Source organism: Eumetopias jubatus, unplaced genomic scaffold (assembly GCF_037043125.1).
Source record: "Eumetopias jubatus isolate StellerSeaLion01/CBP00866 unplaced genomic scaffold, mEumJub1_p1.0 scaffold_1, whole genome shotgun sequence".
Taxonomy (NCBI): domain Eukaryota; kingdom Metazoa; phylum Chordata; class Mammalia; order Carnivora; family Otariidae; genus Eumetopias; species Eumetopias jubatus.
Genome location: NW_028274807.1, coordinates 24,671,669 through 24,693,895, shown reverse-complemented (window position 1 = coordinate 24,693,895; position 22,227 = coordinate 24,671,669).

Sequence of the window (22,227 nt, the reverse complement as noted above, 5' to 3'; positions counted from 1 at the left end):
TTATAATAATCTATTTCTTTCAACCCTATTCCAATTTATCCAATTAAAATGTATAACCTTAATTTTAAGGTAAAATATGTTTTTATTTCAAATTAATATTAGTATCAGAAAGGTACAACCATGTTTACTACAAAATGTATACTCTAAAGCTGCTAACTTGCAGATTAGAAGTGCCATGAGAGCTACCTATCACTCATTTCATCTCTGTCTGCCCCTCCCAGTTTCGTGTTACCTTGCGGATTGAGAAATTAGGTAATTGTTTTGATAAGTAGCCATAAAAACACAAGATGGCAGTATTAGTCTTTATTAGTTCTTGAAATATGACAATACATTTGAAATTTTAATACATTTCTCTTGTTTTTCTTCTCAGTATTTGTAAAGAAACTTTCATCTCCATGCATAAACTTTCATCAGTTTTGTGGAATTAAAAAAAAAAAATCTAACGGAGTGTACTATCTATCTTCTTTCTATAACCACTGGCGGACACTGCATTTAGTAAAAGTACTTTGTCTTTAAAAATTTCAGTTTCCTCATCCATATAATGAACGTGTTTGGTCTAGATAAACTTTAATTTTCTTCCACTTCTGCATATCTATAACATCTATTACATCAGGAATTATACATTTCAAATGAATTTTCTATGCCTAATGATTAAATATTTTCCAAAATTAGAGATAAGAATAGCAGTGGACTTTCTGCTTGTTCAGTGGATGAAGAAAGATCAATGGCGACTGACTACTCATTCTTCAATAGAATTGAAATATTTAGAGTCCTCTAGCTTTTATGTAAAAAGCAAATATACTTATTATCATTTAACATTTAATGACCATTGCTAGGCAGTTGTATCCAGGAATACATGATATACTATTCCATTTCATTAAAAAGTGTCAGGCATGGGATCTGTCAACTTCCCATTTCCCCATCTCCAAATAACTCTTTCTCTCTAATTCTGCAGATTTTAAAGAATTTGAGCACTTTTTTCTTTCCTGAAGGTAGTATGATAGCATCTTACCCATTTCTGTTTTGGGGTTTTTTTGTTGTTTTTTGTTTTGTTTTGTTTTTTTGTTCTTTGTTTGTTTGTTTTCCCTTTTCTTCTTACTCTCTTCAGGAAATGTAGGCTCAAGGATTCTGTTGGGCTTCTGTAACAAAATACATTAGGCTGAGGCAGTTTATAAAGAACAGAAATTTATTTCTTATAGTTCTGGAGATTGGTAGTCTAAGATCAAGGTGCCGGCAGATTTTTGTGTCTGGTAGGAAATCATTTCTTGGTTCATAGACAGCTGTCTTTTACTGTATCCTCAAAGTGAAGGGGCAAAGGATTTTCTTAGGGTCTCTTTTATTAGGACTCAAATCTCATTCATGAGGACTCCACTCTTACCGTATCTCTTCCCACAGTTCCCACCCCCAAATACCATCTTATTGGGGATTAGGATTTAACATATGAATTTTGAAGGGACGTTAACATTCAGTCTCTAACATTTTCCATTCCTACATTTTTAATCCCAATTTTATTGACCCTCCTATTCTGTAATTTAGCAAATCATTACAGGAAAATTCCCTCATGGCACCAGGGCTACAATGCATGTATCCCCATAGGCCAAGCAGATTAGGCTGAGGTGCAGTCCGACCCAAGTTTTTAGGTAATGCCTGTGATCCTCCCAGGAATATGGCAAAATAGGTACCCTTGGGAAAAGTTGTCACAAGGCTGTTTCTTATTCACTTCATTTTGCGGGAAGCTGCTACAAAGTGGTTTCTCATTAATCTGATTCCTGTGAGCCATAAACTTTTCACCTCATCCTCCTGAGGGTAGAGCTGATGGATATAAAGCTGCTAATTTACAGATTGGAAGTGGCAGGACAGCTACCTACCACTCATTCCAGCTATATCTGCCCCTCCTAGTTTGGTGTTGTGGATTCGGAAAGCGGACACCATGTTGATCTTACTTATTTCGTCTCAATCCATTTGGGCTCAATTTATTCTTACTGGACAAATCTATGGAAATATGACAAGCCAGTCTGGAAGCTGCAGTATTTTCTGCTTTTTAGGGGCAACTTGACTACTCCCAAATATCATATTAAGGAATCCAAACACTTTAAGGACTACATGAGATTTTATATAATAGAAAAAGCAAAAATTTAGTAACATATACTTTTACTTTTATTTTCTCTTTAAATCATTCATGATAATAATTCTGTGCCATTTTCCTCTTTGGGGAAGACACAGTTCTGAACCACACTAAAACCTTTATTTGATCTTCCTTCACTGCTAGATGACATTCTATTTTCTGTCTTTATTTTACTAGAATGCTTTTGTAACTATAGTAGCCACTGTTTTCATGATCTCTTTACCTACTCCTACCCTTAGACCCTTAAATATAAGTTCTGTGCCTACATTTTGATGAAAACAGACTTTTTATAACTTCAGGGGTTCTATCACAAATGAGTTATTCTCAGTATTCATCCTATATAAACTGCAGCATATTTTACTTGGCCCAGATTTTTAAAATCTCCATATATATATTTAATGATACTCTAATTGCCATAAAGTCCTCCCTTACTTTCCACTAGTTTCTTTTTCTTTTTAAATTTCCTCAGTGTTTTCTAAGATTTAGTTCTTAGTCCTTCACTTTCCTTTTCAGGCAGTATACTTCAAAGATGTTTAACATACATGCCTATCTTCCAAAATCACTTCCAGAAGTGTGTAATATATGTCTTGCTGACACACAGTACATCAAGTATATATAATTATTGTGCAAGGTGGTCTTCATACTTGACAATAAAAAAGGGGGTTTTGGTTTCTGACCAAGATGGAGAAACAGGAACAAAATTTACCCATTTGCCTGAAATAACAACAAAGACAAAATATATAAAATAGATGTGTTCACAATTCCAGATATCAGCAACTAGACAGTGATATTTGAGAGATGGAGAAAAAGCAAGCAGATAAACTGCCTGACCCAGATTACAGTGTTGAGAGAGTGTCCAGCTATATCATGAGGAGGGTGACTGCAAGTGGAACTCCATAGATTCTGTGAATTGAGAAGATGGAGATCACATTTTGAGGAGAACAGGAAAGTAGACATCAGAGGACAGAGAAATGCAGAGACTTCTACAGAAGGAGCTCTATAACTATGCAGAGGCTGATCCTCAAGAGTTCACAAGAATACTTACTGATCAGTGAATATCTGTGAAGGAACTACCGGAGGGTAAAAAAGCAACCATCAGAAAGGAGGAAAGGAAATAGTACCTGAGACTCAGCACTGGGAACAATGTCTGTTCCCAACAGAGTGGAAAATCCTCTCAATTCATGTGTATTTGGTAGAGTAGTGTGACACGTCTTGCCTTAGGAATAGGGGAAAAAATACTACTAGAGTACCAAATTTTAAATGTAACACCTAAGCATACAAAACTATCTATAAAAACATCAACTGAAGCCAAAGCTCAAGTAGGAATACAAAATATCTGGCATTCAACAGGCAAAATTCACAACATCTAGCATTGGTAAAAAAAATTAGCAGGCATGAAAAGAAGCGGAAAAATACAACTCAAAATTAGGAGGAATTAAAGAAGTCTAACTGAGAACTGACAAAGAGGTTAAAATTAGTAGAAAAATCATTAAGATACTTATTATAAATGTATCTTATATATTCAAAACTTAGGAAGAGACATGAGAAATACCAAAAAAAAAAAAAGGAAAAGAAATTGGATCTATAGAGATGAAAACTACAATGTCTGAGATGAAACATGCGCAGGATGGGAAAATGGCATATTCTACACTGAAGAAATAAAGATTTGTGAACTTGAAATCATAGCAATAAATACTATTAAAAATGATATAGATAAATAAATATTAAAAATGAAAATCATTAATAAGCTTGTGTGAAAATTTCAAGGATCTAAATATGCATATAATTGGAGTCAGTGAAGGAAAGAGGGCAGAAATAATACTTGATGAAATTGTGGCTGAAAACTTTTCATAATTACCTATATTACTATCCATAATAAACCCATAAATCTAAGAAATTAATGAAAACCATTTAATATCAGAAAAGGGCAAAATATTTGAACAGAAACTTCATCAAAGGCAATATATGGAATGTAAATAGACATAGGAAAAGAATGCTAAGTATCATTAGTCTTTAAGAAAATGCAAATCAAAATCATAATGAGATAATATCTCAATAGACATCTATTCAATTGGTTGAAATGAAAAGATCTGACCATACCAAGGAGAGATTGTGGAGCAACTAGAATTCTTTCATGCTCCTGGTGAACAAGTAAAATGATATATCCATTTTGGAAAACAGTGTGGTAATTTCTTTGAAAAGTCAAATATGCATATACTACATAATCCTGGCATTCCACTGCTACGTATTTATCCAAGAGAAGTGAAAGCATATGTCCATCCATATAAGATTTGTTCATAAACGTTCATGCTCATAGCCGCTTTATTTCTAATGGCATAAAGCAAAAATAACCCAAATGTACATTATTGGGTGAATGGATAAACACATTTTGGGTGTATTGGTACAATATGATACCACGTAGTAATAATAAGAAATAAACTTGATTTAAGCACAAATATGGATGAATCTTAAAATAATTATGTTGAGTGAAAAAAGATTTAAAAAGAGTACAGATCATATGATTACATTTATATAACTTCTGATAATTTTATTTAATGATTCCTGTGGAAGTAGATCAGCAGTTGCTTGAGGAAGGCATGGGATGGGAATAGGAACAGGAGAGATAAAATGCAAGGGGCATGAAAAAGCTTATGTGATTGATGGATATGTTTACAATCTTGAATTGTACTGGTTTCAAATGTCAAAATTTACAAATGATATATTTTATTTTATTTTTTAAAATATTTTATTTATATATTTTAAAGATGAGAAGTTTTATGTTAATTATACCTCAACAGCTACAAAAAAAAGGGTGAAAAGATCTCCTTTTTGTCCTATGACTGAAGAATTACTTTTAAAATTTCTGGAGGGAAATAGATAAAAATCATAGCACAAAAACTCATTGCCAGTTTTCTTTCAATTGACAATTACAGACATTGACTTCACATAACCCGAAATATTCGCATCAGTTACTGAGCATGTTTTTATTCAACCGAAAGAAGAGGGAGGCAAACTAAGAAACAGACTCTTAACTATAGAGACCAAACTTAATAATTAGGTTACTGGAAGGTGTCATATTCTTTACATCATAATAAAAAAGCATTATAGTTAAAATTGTGAAATAATGTAAATATTTCAAAAGTACGGTTTCATTTTCTGAGTCAGTCAGAGAAAGATGAATACAATATGATTTCACTCATATGTGGAATTTAAGAAACAAAAGTAAACAAGCAAAGGGAAAGAAAAGAGAGAAAGAGGGAGGCAAACCAAGAAACATCTCTTAATAGAGAACAAACTGATGGTTACCAGAGGGGAGGTGGGTGGGGGATGGGTGAAATAGGTGATGGGGATTAAGAAGTGCACTTGTGATGAGCACCAGGTGTGGTATGGAAGTGTTGAATCACTATATTGTACACCTGAAACTAATATTACACTGTATGTTAACTAACTGGAATTTAAATAAAAACTTAAAAAAAAAAAAACAAAATGTATTACAAATGTACCATGTGCCATATCGGAATAGCAAGAAAAAACAAAACACAGCGCAGTAGTCCTCCCTTATCCGCCATTTCACTTCCCACTGTCTGTTATCCAAGGTCAATCACAGTCAGGAGCAGATGATCCTCCTTCTGATGTGTCCTCAGAAGTCATTTGTAGCCCATCACTATGTCACAGTACCTACATGATTTGCCTCACTTCATCTCATCACATAGATATTTTATCACCGCACATCATCACAAAAAGGGTGAGAACAGTACAATAAGGTATCTTGAGAGAAAGAGAGAGACCACATTTGTATAACTATTATTACAGTATATTGTTATAATTGTTATTTTTATAATGAGTTACTGTTATTAACCTCTACTGTGCTTAATTTATAAATTAAACTTTATCATAGTTAGGTATGCATAGGAAAAAATCATAGTATATCCAGGATTAAGTACTATCTGTGGTGTCAGGCATCTATTGGGGGTCTTGAAACATATCCCCCAGGACAGGGAGGGACTGCTGTAACAATTATTCTAAGACAGCTCATCACCTCATTGTTTTCCCAGAGCCAGGTCTGAGTTGCTCTTCAGAGTTCGCCCTCCTGCTTCTTCCTTTCTGTTACGTACCTACGAATACTCTTCCTTTTCCTGCATCTAGCCATACCATTTTTACCCTTTATTTTCTTCTTTTCCTTGTGATTTACACTTGTGAGTCAAGCTAATTTATTCTTGCTATTACTCTGCTTCCCAGAGTCTAAATTCAGGACCCTCCCTAGGAAGGACAGGGTTAGTTGGTGATGATTTGTGATTCTCCAAATTCCAGGTTGGTCAAGTCAAATTCAAGTTAGAAAAATAAAGAAATCCTAAGCTATATTTCACTCTCCTTTCCTTTACCCAATGCTTCATTCCTAACAATTTGGGTCATTTTAATTTACACTAACTTGTACTTTTAGGGGGCATGTAATAATAGAAAAGAGTTTACACCTATACTCTGTGTGTGTGTGTGTGTGTGTGTGTGTGTGTGATATACTGTCTTAAACCATCCTCAAAAACTTTGTAAGAACTATTGTTTTTCTCATTTTACATAGAAAGAAACAGAGACATGGGGAGATTAAGTAAATTACCCAGCGTGAAGAGATCCAGGCAGTCTGGCTTCACAGCGTGTACACATGCGGAAAGTACCAAGAAGAAAAGACCTGATGTTTAATATTCCAGGAATTCAGAAACATGGGAACAGATCTATAAGACAGCCCTTATTTTCTTATGTCGTTTACCTAAGGACTCCACTTAAAGAATTATTTTCCAGATCGGCTTGGCATTTCCACTTCCACCATCTAGGAGAAAGAAGAGTGAGAAAGCACTGAGTAACTGAAAGGAAAACAAGCCAATGTTAATTTTTGAAATCATTATTTAATTCCATAAGTTAATTCTAAAGACAATTAAATATAATAGGATGAAAAATGTGTGTTTGTGTGTGAAAGGCTGCTGACATATTCTTCAAACACAAAAGCAAAAGAATAGTGATTTTCAGAAAGCCAACATATAAATTTGGTTCCTAGCCAATTTAGGAATAAACAAAAAACACTAATTTGAAAAATCCCTCTTGCCCCTTTCAGAACTACCCCTTCGCTTTAGGGAGTATTATTATTATTGAGCAAAATAAGGTAATAAACATCCCTGCCCAGAACCTGGGAGAAATAATTAAAACTCCCGGTTACTGTGAGGTTTTTTTGTATCAAGGTTCATAAAGGAAGGTTAAAGTCAATTAAGTGGAGAGTGGAGCTAAATGACCCTGATTCAGTGGAAACCTTGAAAACGTATGAAAGTTTTTAAAAAAGTCATCATAATTCTCTGACTTGCAGGTATTTTCCCTGTAAGCAGCATGCCAAAGCCCTCTCCTGCCAATGAAAGTAAGCTGTGTGTGCTACTTTTTGATGGTATTGCCCATGATAACCCTGAAATGGTATAGGAGTTCATTTCAGATAGAGATCTGGAGCTAACTTATCCAACTTATCTGGTCAGAAAATCTTGCTGTAAATCTTTCAAAAACAAGATGGCTTGTGAGATTTTTAGTAATCCTGGATTGTGTCTGGGGAGAAAATGTGACAGGAGTAGTTGTCTCTATGGCTTCAGTGAAGACCAGGAAATAAATGATCCAGGCAAATATAAATCCACAGTGAGTAAGAATTCCAGGTCTTCCCGGAGTCCATAGTGGAAGAAGCATTAAAATGTGTATGCTTAGTGAAGGTAAATTTTATTTACCCCAAGGAGTTTCCAATTTTATCAAATTCACTGCGCTTAGTATTAGAATTTAAAGATGACAACAGAAATAATTAATATCCATTATGACTTTTTCTTCACAATCAAAATCTGATCGCCAGTCTTATTTTCTGGAGGAGATAAATAAAATGGTAGTGTATATCTTAAAAGTGTCATCTGACCCTTCTAGTTTTGTAGATGAGCTAAACTGATTTAAAAAAAGGGCAAAGGGTGGTCTCAGAAACTAAGGCTGAGGCAAGAAATTTTCAATAAATTGGACTTTAAATTTGTACTATTTTTCTTTTTTCTATTGCATAACAGTCACTGGGCATAACAGACTTTTAAAGGAAAGTTAAGGGACATATAAAAAAACTTGGGTGTTTGAGAAATACTGAATAATGTAATAGTTGGCTAGAAAATGTTTAAATTCCTTGGAGATAAATGATACAGAGACACAGCCTTGCTCACGTAGATGGGCCTCCCATACCAAAGAAAAGCAAAAACTTTGAAGTGCCGCTTTCAGCCCTTAGATTTATTATATAATTATGAAGAAATAATCCTCCCCCTGGCACTCTGTTCTTGAGAGATTTCAGGCAAAACACTAAATCTCTCTTGACCTCAATTTAGCCATCTATAAAATGAGGGGGTTGGAGCAGATTATCTCTGTGTCTTGTAACTATAAAATTTTACATTCTATGTTATTTCTCCATTTTTTTTTCTTTCCGTTCCCCCTACTGACATGAGACCTTTAAAAAATGAATAGTACTTACTATATACCAGGCCACTTCAAATTCTTCGTGAAAGTAGACACAATAAAGCTCTGAGCTATTTTAAAACTCAATTTTATAGATAAGGATGCTGAAGTCCAATAAGTTTAATATCTTGCCCAGCCTCATGCAGATCATTAAGGATATAACAGCAATTTCGTTACAGGCTGCCTTGAATACAAATCTCATATACTTCCACTGACTATACCACATCCAACTAAGTACACAATGTTCAATATATTTGGTATTTTAAGTGTGCTTTTCAGCTATTGGTCTTGTGCTTTGTAATTATGTCCTTTGAGTCAAATATACTTGAGAATTTAAAAAGCTTTTGTGTATGTCTATTAAAGAACATGAGGCTGGTTTCAAGAAAAAAAAATAGAAGACAAAGGAGACTGTGATTCTGATAAATCAAGAAGAAATAACCGAAAATAGCAAGTTAATGCTGACTTAACAGCCCAATCCAGTTCATTCCCTCTAAAGCACAGAGGTTTACTTTTGAAAGAAGCTAAGTGTCAAGTTCCAAGAAAAATGATGGGGTAAGGGCTACAGTGATACGGATTACCTAAGAGCATAAACTTCTAAAGATTTTGAAGAAAAAGTTCAAAAATTTTGAAATTTGGGATGCCTGGCTGGCTCAGTCCATAGAGCATGCAACTCTTGATCTCAGGGGTGGTGAATTCAAGTCCCATGTTGGGTGTAGCGATTACTTAAAAATTAAAAAAATATATATTGAAATTAAAAAAAATTGTACAATAATAATAGTTATCATATTGAAGCATAAGAAAATGGTGATTTTTGTGCCATTTGACAATACGAGATCAGGTGATGGATTAAATAAATTAAATTGTCACTATCCAATATCATTGGCATCCATGGAGGACATTTTTTTGGTGAGATAAGAAGAGATAGATACCAATGTCATTTTTTTTTTTTTTTAAGGAAAGAGGGATTAAATCTAAGGAGTATAAACATTTAGCATTAAATAAGATTTCTCAGAGAATATAAACTATCTCTTGCCTTCCTATACATTTATTTGTCTGTGTGGCATACTTTAAACTCACACATACTTTATTTTTGTATATACAAATTTTAATAATCATTATTAGATACTTTTAGAGAATGAGTTTTTGTCCTAAAACTTTAATTTGCATCTAATTTCTATATATTCAATTATTGATTTAATTTAACAATTATTTCCTTGATTAAAAATTACATATGCTCACTGGAGAAGATATACAATATAAAACAGACCACAGAGAAGTCCCCACTGTTAATATTTTCTTTCCTTCCACGTGTATCAATTACCTCCTGAAACAATGGTGCTATGTAGGAAACCACTCTGAATCCCGGTGGTTTAAGACAAACAAACAAAAAACTAATTTGATCATTTTCCCTCAGGTCAGCTGAATGTAGCTGCTGTAGACTGAGCAGAGACAGACTCGATTATAGTAAGCTTTTGGTTGGTCTACGTTAGCTGACCTGTCTCTCATCCACCCTGGTCTATTAGATCACACAATGCATGTCCTTTTCATCATTGTGGCAGAAGCATAAGATGAGTCAAGGGGAAACACGGGATTCCTGTAAGGAAATTACACACTATCATTTCCATCCATAATCTTACTTTGAAGGCTAAGCCCTACATCTATTTTTTTCCCAATATAAATCTTAGAAAGTTAGTTTAGCAAGAACTTTATTTTATCAAGATTAATGTAGCTAGAATTTCTAAGCAAATGATTTTTTTTATTGAATTCAAGGAAAATGTTTTATAGTTCCCATTTATAAATCCTTTGATTGTAAGATAAACTATTTTAGTTTGCATTTATTTTTTGTTCCTCAGTAGACAAAATTTAATAAATTATTTCAATAGTCTGCCCTTTCTTTGTAAAGAGACTGTCATACACATAGTTAAATATGAGAATGAGATATCACCACCTTATAATATTTAATATTTAAACCATCCTTCTTTGGAAGCAAGTATCATAAATGATTTGGTTTTATTATTAGTAATGTTAACTTTAAATCTGTGAAATCATTTGTGCTTTTCTTCCATGATGCAAGCTATAGCTCTTGAGGGTCTTCAAAATTTATTTATTTATCTCTTAGCTCATATATATCCATCCCCCAGGTTATATAGACTTTGACTGATTGAAATTAATAACTTTGATATGACCAGAAATTCGTTTCTGCATGTAATTATCAACTAACATTTTTAAGACAGTAGTTTATTTGTAGGACAAATGAAAACTTGTCTAGATGGAAATTTCTATACATTGAAAATGTGTGTGTGTGTGTGATTACTCCTTCATTTTCAAATAACTTGGACTTTATATACTATGATCAAACATTTTACTATTTGCTTTACTAATCTTTACCAGTGTTCATCAAATGTTTCCTCCCCTTATTCAACTTATTTATTATCTAATTTACAGATATATTATAATTTACTGAAAAATTATTTGTCAACTCCCTAAGTCTGGGAATGAAAATACTAAAATGAAGACACATGTTTACTCAAATGTATTAGTCCACAGAGGCTACTGTAACAAAATATCATAGACTGGCATATAAACAACATAAATTTATTTTTCACAGGTCTGGAGGTTGGAAGTCCAAGATCAGAATGCCAGCATGGTCAGGTGAGGGCCTTCTTTTGAATCTTAGACTTTTCAGTTATATCCTCACATGGCAAAAGGGGGCTAGGGAGTAGTCTGTGGGGTCTTTTTCCAGGAACATTAATCTCATTCATGAGGGCTTCACCCTCACAACTTACTTTTTTTTAAAATGACTTATTTATTTACTTGATAGAGAGAGTGAATGAGTGGGGGAGGGGGGAGAGGGAGAGAATCTCAAGCAGACTCCCTGCTGAGTGCAGAGCCCAAAGAGGTGCTGAATCTCATGATCCTGAGATCATGACCCGGGCCTAAACCAAAAATCTGATGCTCAAACAGCTGAGCCACCCAGGCGCCCCCCAAAAGCCCTTTCTAATACCATTACATCGGCATTAGGATTTCAACACATGAATCTGGGAGACACAAACTTCCAGACCATAGCAAATGTGTACTTAAAGTCCATCTTACTGGTGACACTTCACTGCAGTCTTCCACTCGAGGGCAGAAAGCTTGCTCAGATTTATCTCTTGATCCTTTGCTGAGCAACTCACAGAAAAATCATTGTTTAGTGGGAGGGAAAAAAATGACCTCTGAGTTATATGGGAAAAAGTAAAGTAGATCAGGAAAATCTTATGAATTGTGTGTAATCAATAAAAGTAACAGCTTATATCAATCCATTCTTGAGTTAGACAATCTATGTGGCAACTGGTGGTTTTGCCTGTGGAAAGCCATATGTATATTAAACCTTGAAGCTTTATCACACAATGTCATAGATTCTATAATTGCTTTATTGTAAATTTAGCCTTAATGATGTCTAAGTTTACATTGAAACAACTACCTGAAATTTAATGTCAGCTCATGATCTATGTGCTTTCTTGTGGTGCATGCGAGTTTCTGCAATATATTTTTTATTTTATTATTTTTATTATTTTTTAATTTTATTTTTAATTTAAAATTTGTTAGTTAACATATAGAGCAATATTGGTTTCTGGAGTAGAATTCAGTGATTCATCATTTACATACAAGATCCAGTACGCATCATAACAAGTGCCCTCCTTAATACGCATCACCCATCTAGCCCATCCCCTACTTTTCTCCCTCCATCAACCCTCAATTTGTTCTCTATCATTAAGAATCACTTATGGCTTGTTTCCCTCCTTTTTTTCTTTTCCCCCTTTCTATATGTTCATCTGTTTTCTTTCTTACATTCCACATATGAGTGAGATCATATGGTATTTGTTTTTTCTGACTGACTTATTTCATTTAGCATAATACACTTTAGCTCCACCCATGTCATTGTGTATGTCAAGATTTAATTCTTTTTGATGGCTGAATAATATTCCATTATATACATATATATGTATATATACACACCACCCCTTCTTTATCCGTTCATCAGTTGATGGACATTTAGGCTCTCTCCATAGTTCAGTTATTGTTGATAATGCTGCTATAATTACACTTGTGTCCATTTCCATATAAGGACCTTACATCACCTTTATCTTCATCACTTAATTTTTTTTAGTTAATGTTCATATTACATGGAATTACATTAGATATTATTCAAACTTAATTCAGTAGTGTATGTGGATCTTTGTTCAAACTAGATCATATGTATATGAGCATAAATGGGTATATATACAAGGAACAAGTTGCAAAAAATGGCAAGAATAAAGGAATTGCAAAGATATATGTGTGAAATTACACTGATTATAATTTTTTACCCTGTTCAAATAAATGTATTTTACTTATAATTATAAATTAAATTTCTAATATATGATATAATGTTATAGATCCTTTCTTATTTTTTTAAAGATTTTTTATTTATTTGAGAGAGAGAGAGGGAATGAGCAGGGGGAGGGGCAATGAGACAGGGAGAAACAGGCTCCCCACTGAGCAGGGAGCAGGACCTGGGCCTCGACACTTAATTGACTGAGCCACATAGCACCCCATCCTTTCTTATTTTGAAAGATTGTTATAATTGAGGTCAAGAGACCCTTGAAAATTGGGTTATAATTAAATTAAAGACAAACTTAAAGATATAACTTTATTTTCCTTGAAGGTAAAATTAAAAGCACTATTTATCCTCTCTGTGGAAAACAAATATTAATAACACTACCCCAGTTTTCTTCTCTTAAGTGTTCTACTGGACTCCTACGTAATTTATTAATTTAACAACTAATTTTATTGAAAGCTTGGTATGTGCCAGGAACTGTGTTAAGTTTTGAGTACAGAATCATGAGGACACAAAACATTCCTGCTTTCACAATTGTGATTAATGAAGGAAAGGGTGCTTACTTTATGTCATTTTCCCAGGGATTCCTTCCTGGACATTTGGTATTGTTACAGAATTTTTTTTGTTCCAAGGACACTTTTGGAAGGTACATTACTTCGCTTCCTACTTTGTATTTGTACATAGCCAGGTTTTAATTTAATCAAAGGTTTTAATTTTTTAGCCCTTTTTCATGTATTTCTACTCTTATTTGTATTATTTATTTTTTCTACTTCATCTGTGTTTATCCTGTCATTTCTTTCTAAATTAGCACATTAATTTTGAAATAGTCTTATTTTGATGTAATGTAAAATATCTAATTTTCAAATTCTTATATTTAGTGTATGCATTTAAATTATAATTCTCTCGCTGCCTGGGTGGCTCAGTAGTTAAGCACTGGACTCTTGATTTCAGCTCACGTCATGGATTGAGAGATTGAGCCACACATGGGGTTCCATGCTCAGGGCAGAGTCTGTTTGGGTGTATCTCTGTCCCTCCCCCTCTGCCCCTCTTCTGGCTCGTGTGTGCACACATACACATTCTAAGATAAATATAAATAAATAAATAATAATTCTCTTTCATTATGACTCTCATAATTGCTGAACTTATAAGTATTGATATGTTTTATTTTTGCATTTCATATTTTCATATAAATATCTTTTCTTTGATTCATGAATACCTTCTAAAACTATTTCTTTTCAATTTTAATTTCCAATGAATGGAAGATTTTGATTTACAGTTATGTTCTGATTTATAATTTTATTGCTTTGTGGTAAGGAATGTGGTGTGTGTTGTATCAATTTATTGGTATTTGGAGAGTCCTTATATTGCTCTGGTATATAGTCAGTTTTTATACTTTTTTCAATGTGTGCTTAAAAACCAATGAGTTTTCAAGAACAAGATTTTGGAGAACAGGATTTTACATATATGAGAACATAAACACATACATGTGAGTAATTTGTTAACTGCATTGTCAAGTCTTCTATATCGTTTTTTAATGAAATTCTAGTCATATATGTCAAATCCCTCACTATGACTTTGTTATGACCTTGCAGACTGTGCTCTGTTAAACAGAATTTATGACTGCAAATATAATATTTGAAATTTAGTTTGCTCAATAGTCCTATTGTTTCTCTTTGTAACCTTGAACTTTGCCCAAATGATAACTGTTTTGGTAATTTACTCTCACATAGATTATATCACTAAACCATTACCTGTTCCACAAGTCTACCTCTCAAGATTTATAACCCTCCCCCCAGCTATAATTTCACCTATCCAGGGGCGCCTGGGTGGCTCAGTTGTTAAACATCTGCCTTCGGCTCAGGTCATGATCACAGGGTACTGGGATCGAGCCCCACATTGGGCTCCCTTTTTGGCGGGAAGCCTGCTTCTCCCTCTCCCACTCCCCCTGCTTGTGTTTCCTCTCTCACTGTCTCTCTCTGTCAAATAAATAAAATCTTTAAAAAAAAAAAATTTCACCTATCCACTTTGCCTTCATCTCATTAGGGATGTCCCAGTATGAAACAAAGCTACCCTCTCTTTAATCCTGCTATTCCTGTGCCACCTCTGCTTCTAGAAGTATTTTAGAAGGCAGCCTCAAATACTTTCTACTTTTGCCTGGGTTTTAGGCTATTGATAGTGTAGAGAAAAGGCAAACAAAACATTAAAAAGTTATTTCATCTTAATGTCTTACTAAGCAATATACATCAATCTCAAAAAAATGATACAATCTAACATTTGATTGGATTTTGAATGCTATTATGATTACCTAATATTTCAAATTATTGATCACAGAAAAGTGGACCAAACAGGACATTTCTGTTCTAGTTTTTTGCCCATTCCTGAGTTTTAAAATTTTCTATTTTATTCATTCATTCATTCATTCATTCATTCATTTATTATTTTTAATTTAAATTTTAGGTAGTTAACATACAGTGCAATATTGGTTTCTGGAATAGAATTCAGTGATTCATCACTTACATACAACACCCAGTACTCATAACAAATGCCCTATTTAATATCCATCGTCCATCTAGTCCATCCCCCACCCACATCCCTCCATCAACCCTCAGTTTGTTCTTTATCATTAAGAATCATTTATGGCTTGTTTCCCCTCTCTTCTTTTGTTTTTCTTTTCCCCTTTCGCATATGTTCATCTATTCTCTTTCATACATTCCACATATGAGTGAGATCATATGGTATTTGTCTCTCTCTGACTTATTTCACTTAGCATATTACACTTTAGCTCCATCCATGTGGTTGCAAAAGGCAAGATTTAATTCTTTTTGATGGCTAAATAATATTCTCTGTGTGTGTGTGTGTGTGTGTGTGTGTGTGTGTGTGTGTGTGTGTGTGTGTGTGTATGTATCACATCTTCTTTATCCACTCATCCATCAATGGACATTTGGGCTCTCTCCATAGTTTGGCTACCAGTGATAGTGCTGCTATAAACATTGGGATGCATGTATTCGTTCCAGTCTGTATTTTTGTAGTCTTTGAGTAAATACCTAGTCATGCAAATCCTGGATCATAAGGTAGTTCTATTTTTAACTTTTTGAGGAATCTCCATACTGTTCTCCAGTTCCCCAGAGTGGCTGTACCAGTTTGCATTCCTGCTAACATTGCAAGAAGTTCCCCTTTCTCCGAATCCTCTCCAACACCTTTTGTTTCTGTCTTAATATTAGCCATTCTGACAGATGTGAGGTGGTATCTCATTGTGGTTTTGATTTGTATTTCCCTGATGATGAGTGATGTTGAGCGTCTTTTCATGTGTCTGTTAGCCATATGGATGTCTTCTTTGGAAAAGTGTCTATTCATGTCTTCTGCCCATTTCTTAACTGGGTTATTTGTTTTTTGGGTGTTGAGTTTTATAAGTTCTTTGTAGATTTGGGGTACTAACCCTTTATCAAATATGCCACTTGCAAATTTCCTTTAAGATTCTCTTGTCAGAGGAACAAAATAAGGTTATTGTCATTTTTATTCTAGTTGAATTGGTTCTTTAGCTATATTATATATTTAAATAGGAGTTATAAAAAGTTTTATTTCAACTGAAATATCCAATGAATGTGCTTTTACTTTCAATTAAGGAGACAACCTAATATGTTTCCAATTTGTATTTCATATGTTCTGAATGATGAATGTCTTTTTCTGCTTAATTTAATGTCTTTTAGACAGTGCTTTGCAAAATTTCTTTAAAGAAATCAAAACAATTATCAAAATCTATATGAATAGTTCCTGAGGCTTTTGTCAGTCTGATACTCTCATTTTCACCAATATTTTGCTTCAAACCACTAAATATTTTCCCCAAAGATAATTTTCATTTTAATATCCTTTTATATGAAAAATTCATATCCATGTTAGTATTGTCATATAAAAAAATTGGCAGGAAAATAAAATGCTCTAAAATTACCTCATTATTCTTTCAACTCTTCTGTTTACTGTGCCAAAATGGTAAGAGAACTCTTTTCTTAGGTGGTCTCTGAATCAATCACAAATGAATTATTTAATCTCTCCTATTTTCTTCTTTTCTTCTTCCTTATTTACCTTTTCCTTTCTTCTCCCTAAATCAAAACTTTATCAGTGCTCTGCATTGAGGGTCACTTAAAATGGACTCAAATATATAATAAGATTCTTGAATTCAATTTTCTTTTATTTTATCAGTTAAGTGTCTGACTCTTGATTTCAGATCAGGTCATGATCTCAGGGTGGTGAAATTGAGCCCTGCTTTTTATATTTTATTTTCTTGTATTTATTTGTCTTTCATACACCCATTATGAGAAGTGATAACTAGTTTTCAGCCTGTCAAAATAATGTACTTTACAAATTTAAGTTTACTGACAATTTTTAATTTGCATTGGCAGTATGATTGGCATTAATATTAATATTTTTAAGACAACAAATGTAGAGAGGATAGATATTTAATTTTTTTTTTTTTTTTTTTTTTTTTTTTAGAGAAACACAGAGAGCATGAACAGGGGAGGAGCAAAGGGAGAGAGAGAATCTTAAGCAGGCTCCATGCTCAGCGCGGAGCTGAGCAACTAATTTTAATTTCCTCACTCCTTTTAAAAATACAATCATGTTTCTTAAGGCAACTAAATAGTAGTCAATTATAATCTTTTAATAAGATTATACCTAAATTAAATGTAAAAAACATAGCTTCCCACACTTTAAATGACACTAATTTCATACATGTACATATGTCCCTTTGTGTCCTAAACAAACACATATGATGTCCTCCATTGATCTCCAACTCCTAGTATTAATGCCTTTTGTAATCCCTTCTTGAGTGTGGACTCAGGCTAGTAGTTGGATTCTGGTCAATATATCACAGCAGAAGTGAAAGGTTACCATTTCCATGATTAGATTGTATAAGAATGAATTTCTTTTATGGTGCACACTATTCAATACTAAGAAGGTATGCTCAAAGATCCTTGCTGGATTGTTCCCATGAACATTCTTTCCCTGTTCCTAGTAAGAAATGGTTATATATAATATAATAGTGAAAGTAACAAGAATGAATAGATGCTTACTCATTCTACTATAAAATATACTCCTAATTTGTTAATTAACTTCCAACCTGAGTCTGTTCACAGTCCAAGAGACTATCACAGAGGAAGGGTTTTTTCAATGTAGATACTCAGAATGTTTCTGTAGTCTTCCTATAAGAAACTGAAACAATTTTCTAAGTGTGCTTCCATAAAAGAAAACACTCGGACATGCAGTGATCTTTAGAATAGCAGTTCTTTATTATGATGGATTCTAGGGGGCCCCCATCTGCTAGTGAGGATGTAAATAATAATTGGTATGTTATCCATATCTGCTTCATGGTGAGCCCAGAGGTACCTAAAACTAAAATAATCCCATGATATTCTCTCCAATCTGGAGAGTATTTGAAACGGATAATGTTGCAGTGGGAAAAACTGCTCACAGTGGTTCCCAGACATTTGTAGTGTGGATTTTATGGTGAAAAAAAAAACACCACCAAAAACAAAAACAAATAAAGCCCATTAAATTTCCTTCCCCTAAAAATATAGTCAATAAAAATAATTGCCTTCTTCTAGGGAATTATAGAGATTAGCAACTCAAAAACTTGAAAAAAGCCCTGGTATGGATTTCTATTTCTTCTCCTTATTTTTCAGTTTGTCAGTTTGGTCAGGAAGATGACAAATTCTAGTCCTCATCTCAGTTGACCGTTCAGCAGTTTTTATCACAGTTAATATTCCTTCATCCTTGAAACACTATTTTCTGATGTCTTCTTGAATCCCGTACTTCTTGGTTTTCCTTCTACTTCTTACATTATTCCTTTTTATCTTTCTCTGTTTCCTCATCATTTCTCAATCCTCTGATTTTTGACCAGGCTTTGTTCTTCTACTTGCTTTTTCCTCCATCAGAACTCTATCTTCTGGTGTTTCATCCCACTTGATGGCTTTAGTTGCCATCCACATGTTAATGACTCCCAAATTTGTAACTTCAGGCCACTCCTCTTCTCTAAATTCCAGAGGTGTATATTCAAATTCCTACTACAGACCTTCACTTAGATGTCCAATTTGCAACTCAAAATTCTCATGTCCAACAGTGAACTCCTAATCTGCACTATTCCCACTCCAAACCTGCTTTTGCTTGGTTTTCTTTTCAGTTAAGGAAGACAATTTCATGTCATGATTTAAATAAGTAAGTTTATTTACTCATTTACTCATGGAAAAACCTTGGAATTCTTGACCTCATTTCTCCTCTCACATACTATATCCAAAGTGTCAGTAAATATATTGGTCCTATCTAGATATACTAAAGTATTTTCTGAATTCAGTTGCCTTTCTCTGCCCCACTGCTATCATCCTGATCCTGGTCATTATTAACTTTCAGCTGTATTTTCTGAGACTCCTAACTGTTTCTAATCTTTGCCTTCCACTTCAGGGTCTTATTTATTGTCTATGTCCTCACCATGACTCTCCTGTTCACATTCTTCAGTCCTTTGGTCACTGTCTCCATAAGAACCATTCCCACTTCAATATTGCCTGTCTTCCTACTCTACATTTTTCCTTAGCAATGACTACCATCTGTCATATAATGTTTTATTTATTTTATTTTCTATATTCTTACACTAGAATGAAAACTATATAAAGTATTATATTTTTGTTACTTAGCTGTTTCAAAACCCACACTTAAAACTGTGGCTAGCATGCAGTACAACAATTTTGTTGAACCCGTTATTACAACTTAAAATACTTTTGAATTTGAAAAAATGAATTTACAATGATAAATTTTCCCAAAAAAGAGCAAAAATATTGCTGATTTAATTTTAAATCTTCCTTGCTTTCTGAGCAATATGAGTGTTTACAGATGCCCTGTTATAAAATTTTAGTCTGTATCTTGTAAAGAAAAAAATTTATATTAGCTGCATAGCTATTTTTGAAGACTTTATACTGTATGGTTTTCTTTATTTCCTAGTGCTCAACTCTGTTTCTTTTTTCCCTCTTTGATCAACTATTACAATTGTTTTTAAAGCAATGTTGAAAACCTGTGGAGTAGTAAGCATTTTTCTCAAGTTGGAGGTAAGATTTTCTATTTTATCAGTCAGTGCCAGTCCCAGTTGCTATGAGATATATTTCAAAGCTGGTATGTAAGCCTATGTATATGCTACCTGAAAACTGTATTTGCCTTTTATTCAAATGGAATTTTTCTGAGTTTAAAATGAACTAATTTTAAATATCCTGCCTAGATACAATTTCAAAGATGCATACTTATTACCCTCATGTGAAAACGAAAAGCAAAAGCATGCAGAGTATACAAAAGTGTTATCTTTTAAACTACTCTTTCATTCTTCTTTTACCTTTTTAAGAAATGATTCCCTGTGGTTATATAGAAAAAGTGAATATCCAAACACAGTAAGATTCAGTAAGATGCAAAAAAATTATTCTAGGCATTCAACATCTGTCTCTTTGTAGGCTTTCAAAATAATTATGTAGGTATCTCCAGCATTGCTTTTCATTTGGTAGGTTTTCTTCAAATTTGGCTACACTGCACTGAGTTTTTTACCAGATGGCCATTTGTCAGTGACTTAGTATAATGTTGATTTAGAAAAATGTTTGTCAATGCATAGTCAATGTTAGAAATATAAATTTCAGAGTTGCATAACGTGATAAGCTGAAATTTGCATATGGTAAAGAATTAAGAATTAAACAGCAATGCTTAATTTTTTATTATTCTGTTGGGAAAGTTAAATGTTATATAGACATAAATTAGGATAATTCTGTTAACTATGAAATAAAATTGGACCTTGTAATTTAAGGCTCAAGATATAAATTCAAATACCCTATAATCCGTGTATCTGTATCTGTATTTGTTTCTATATAAATTGTATATCTAAATATCTTACAACCTAATTGAATATAATTATCTCTTTTCTGGCACAAATAGATGTTTGACTTCAAGCAGACGTATTAGTCTAAATTAGTTAGGCTTTACTGTAATAATCTCATGATTTAAATAAGTAAGTTTATTTTTTTGTTCATTCTACATGTCTTGTTATGTATTTTCAGGGAGGCTTCACTAATGTGGCCAGATTTAGCAAATAAAAATAAAAGATACTCAGATTTGAATTTCAGATGAACAATGAATACTTCTCTAGTATAAATACATTCCATGCAATAAATGTCCCCAAATAGTGTAAGTATAGGATATACTTCTACTAACTTTGTTGTTATTTGGAAATCAAATTTTACTAGGCATTTGGCATTTTATCTGACAACCCTACCCTTGATAGTCACTCAAGGAATCAGGCTAACAGAACAGCCACAATCCCAGACAACGCTGGTCTTACCAGCAGAAAGGGGATCTTGGAGTTTCCACATTAGAGGGCAAAATGTCAGATATCTCAATCTCATCACATTTTCTTTTTCCTGTGCCATTACAGACTATCCAGGAGAGTGTTAATTTTTTTTTCCCCATCTCCTAATTTACATAAATTAATTCAGCCCCGGAAGTCCTCCACAGGTTTACAACCAGTATATAATCATACTCCTTGGGATAGTATATTGAGAAGAATATGCTTCAATATAATTATATTTTTTATTAAAAATGAAAATATATTTTTTTCTACCCTAGTAAGTATGGTTAAGAAATATATAAAGCTTTTGGTCAAATCTATGTGATTATATGCCATATTCGTTAAAGGGAAATTTTGAAATGACATAATTATACCAAATGTGTAAGTAAGAATATGTATAAATGTATTAAGTTTAAGAACAAAATAAAATAAAATAGGGTGGGTAGACCTCTTGGCTAATAAGAAGAAACATTGCTGGAATAATCTAATTGTGCTTCTTTTTTAAAACTGTTACTGAAAACTATTTTTTAACAGTGTTCCTATGTCTATTTTAATTTAGAAAAAGTCTTGCATTAGAAAGATTTAGATGCATCTGTTCTATATTTCTTTAACATTTCTTAAGAAAGATAGCTTGATATTGATTTATTGTCAATATCTCCCATAAGAGAAATAACACATTATGAATTTATTATAAACAGCTATTTGAACCTAATAACATTACCTATACATTTGAATAGTAGAGCAAATTAGGCTAATTTCATGATGGATATTTTGATTGAGTTTGGGAGACTATATTAGAGAATTTTTTTTAATATTCAAGTGTGATCAAATCTGAATGTATTGTTTAGCTTGGGATGTTGAAATACTGGTGTGCATGAA